We start from the raw sequence: 3,710 nt of genomic DNA, 5'->3' as shown, positions 1-3,710 counted from the left end.
GGTCAGTCCTGCTGTTTGCTTCTTTACAGCCACTTTACAGTCAAGGCAAAAGGGATTCAGTTTGTCAGTCACGGCGACGTTTAATGCTGGAACTTTATCGTCTATCTCGGGCCGTTAGTTTGGACACAGTCAACCAAATATTTAACGCAAGCATCTCCCCTGACAGCTTCTTTTTTTTTTCTTCTTGTGGCTTTGTGCCGTTACTGCCGCTGTGTGAACCTGCTTCCCCTCCCGGGGGGGGGGGGGGGGGGGGAGGGGGGGGGGAGATACAACGTATTGGACATTGAGGGTTTTTTTGGGGGCAATTTGGTCCAGATGGGAGCGTTGGCTGTCTGCCGGTAGCTTTAAACACACACTGGCTGATCAGAGTGTGTTAAGGCACCTCTGCATGTGTGTGTGTGTATGCGTGTGTGTGTGTGTGTGTGTAAAGCTGTTTTGTTTTTAAGCAACACGCTGATTGGAGCGATTATGTCATAATGACAGCGGTCTGAACAGAAGATACACGACGCAACAAAAGACACCAACAATCATCATAATATGTGTGTGTGTGTGTGTGTGTGTGTGTGTATAAACAAAAATGGTTCAAATCAACAAATTGAGCCGTTTTGTAAAATACAGAATGCAGCTTTCAGTATTTTGAATAAGAATGATTTTTGTGACTTGCTCATAATATCTCGTGTTTCATGATAGTGACACTTGGCCCGTCAAAGTAAGTCTGATCTTAGGAGCCTCAAAACAAAGAGACGCACCTCGAAGACGGGAGACCACGTTCCATCCAACGTGATTCAAGGAAAGGGGGCCTGGAACACGTGAACGCCCCCCCCCCCCCCCCCCCCCAGTTAAACATTTTTAATCATCACAGTGCACATCGCCACGTTGCCGTCTCTGCTCACTTCTTCGCTTTGTTCCTGTTTGCGACAGAAGAGCAGGAATCACAACGCAGTCTGGAAACAATCCCTCGTTAAGGATCTGACGGAGTAGATGATCTGGGTCCTGCGGATACGTTTTGATGTCGTCGTGGTTCTCCCTCTCGCGGCTTTCCCCCGAATTCTCAAAATCTCCACAAAAAAAAAAAAAACAATCCTCTTCAGCAGAACCCCTGGAAGTCCCTGCAGCTGATTCAGCTAACTGCAAATTGAAATGACAATTACCCGCAACTCAAGCCTCGCTCCGTCACCGCTGGGAAGTGTGTGTGTGTGTGTGTGTGTGTGTGTGTGTGTGTGTGTTCTTTCACTGTAGGACTTCTTAACAAGCTTTTCTTGTCAGGCCATTTTGTTTTGGTGGTGTTTTACGTTGTTATCTCATATTGATCTGAGTTTGCACTGTTTGTCGTCTCATTATGTTTGTGCGCTCTCTCTCTCTCTCTCTCTCTCTCTCTCTAATGATGCTGATTTGAGAGGAGTCGGTTCGTGACAGCGTGTCCTCGGCCCTGGTTATCATTGCAGGGACTCACCATATGAAACAATCTAAAAATGAAACATAGAGGCGAATCCATCGTTTTCCTTCATTAACAAACGTTGAAGCTAATAGTTCAAGGCGTAGTCAACACCCAATTCTTCCCCAATCCAAACAAGTTGCAGGAGAAAGCGATGGAGAAGTGATGGAACGTTGATGAGCACCTTTTGTTTGCTGCTAAAACGGAAAAAAAATGGAGTTGTTGAGGACTCCAAACTGGACTTAATCTGTACTTTGTCCCACCTCTGGCTCTGAGTGATAAACTAAGCCGAGAGCTCCCGTCAGTGTGCACTGTTCAGACAGCACAAAAGGACACAGCTGTGTGGGTGAAGTGATTTCTAACATTGCATCACAGCAGCCTCTCCATCATTCACCAAAAAACACGACACGCTTCTCCTAGTTTCTCCGGAGCGGAAAGAAGACCGAGCTGCGTCGGATGTCTCCTCATTTCATTCTTGTGCTGCTTTTTCACCCTCGGCCTTCTGTTTCCTGACTTGTTTTCCTCACCTCCCTTGTGCCCCCCACCCTCCCCTCTGTTTTGTATGGAGATTATGATGCCCTGCTAATGATGTCTTTTTGGATTAAAGTCTTTGTGACACTCGTAGGGTTTCTCCGCTCTGCTGCTTGGAAGGTTTCCGGCGGCGTTAATGTGACACAGAGGCAGAGAAAAGTGCAGGCGGCAGCCCTTTTAACCCCGGTAATCATGGATTAATACTGCAGGAACCACGTGCAGATGAATGCGTAATGAGGTCTCGGTCTCATGACTCGGACGTTTCATCTTCCAGATGCCGAGTGGAGCGAGCTTCATCCTGCAGACGGATCGATTCATCGTCAAAGGAAGTCTGAGGATCAGAGGGTGTTGGAATGATTACTTGTTTGTATGATCCCTACTTTCTGCACATTTTTTGACGCACTCGAACATTCAGACTATGTTGACTTCTGCCTGTAAGACTATACTGGGATTTGTTTTATTTGTTTTCTGATGAATTATGATAGTTTTGTAAAAACTATATATATAATATATATTTAAGTTTGTGATTTTCTTTTGGAATGTTCTGTACTACACTATGGCCTGTTTGTGACCTATTATATAACAGTACTATATAGGTTATATATGTTTGCTGCCGATACTAAATGGCGTTTTATTATGAATGCAAATGTTCTACATGCTCCAGACTAAAGCCCCCCCCAAAAAATCACTTTAACTATAAAAAAAAAACATTATCGGTGTTTTTTTCCTAAAGCAAATAAAAGGTTTAGTCGTCTTAATTATGCGTTATAAAATAATTAGATCTTAGCGTACAAAGGCCATTGTCTATTATTATTTCACACAGCAGAGATTAATGTTAAACTGTGTAATTAATCCACCGCTCGCTTGTGATTACTAATAAATTAATGAGACGCTTTGCGTCCGTTTCACCACTAAAGATACACAGGCCTTTAAAGGCCTTCTACGTAATGACCTCAGCCCCGTTACAGTGAGAACCGTTTTTATGGCTCAGTGCGCTGACATTTAATACTTTTAATGCGACGGCTACAGAGAACCAAGAAAAGACGTAACACACAAACTCAGTGGTGGAAATATGGGGCTTCCGGCACGTCATTATCCAACAGGTGAGGAAGAAGTCTAGTTGGCGGTTTGAAATCTGTGAATACTTCAATACTTTAGTGAAATGTTTACTTTCTTCACCCACAACAGCAACTCAGCTGCAGTCCACCAATCAACAGGGGGGGGGGGGGGGGAATGCCTGTTGTGTAGAAGCTGTCAACAACAGTTTCTCCCACTGCTACAAAACAAGAGTTTTTAATTGCAATGTCAAAAAAGACATATACACAGTTTGCGGAGGCTAAATGTCGAGAGGTGAGAGCAAAGAGCAGGAAGTTTTCCATTTTTTTTTTTCAAATGTGCGCTTAATTAGTTCTTTTAATCTATTGACCGCCCTAGTAATTGGTCTTAAAATGTGAAACAAAGAAAAACAGCTTTACATTTTTTTTTATTTGGAAATGACAAATTACACCTACAGAACAAATGTATCAAAATAAAGAAAAACATGATGGTATGACAGTGAAGTATGTAGTAATTCTTGCAAATTGCAAATTCGTGCAAATTTCAGAAAAAACATTTTTTAAACTCAGGTTTGACAGGATTTTCTTGTGCAAAAGAAAAAATGTTCTTTGCTCTAATAGCAGCTTTAACGATCATTTTCTGAAAGAACGTAAGTTGGGGGTTGATAATCAGTTTAAAACAAACAAAC

The sequence above is a fragment of the Pungitius pungitius genome, chromosome 13, assembly GCF_949316345.1.
Source record: "Pungitius pungitius chromosome 13, fPunPun2.1, whole genome shotgun sequence".
Taxonomy (NCBI): domain Eukaryota; kingdom Metazoa; phylum Chordata; class Actinopteri; order Perciformes; family Gasterosteidae; genus Pungitius; species Pungitius pungitius.
Note: the sequence above shows the minus strand (reverse complement) of the source record.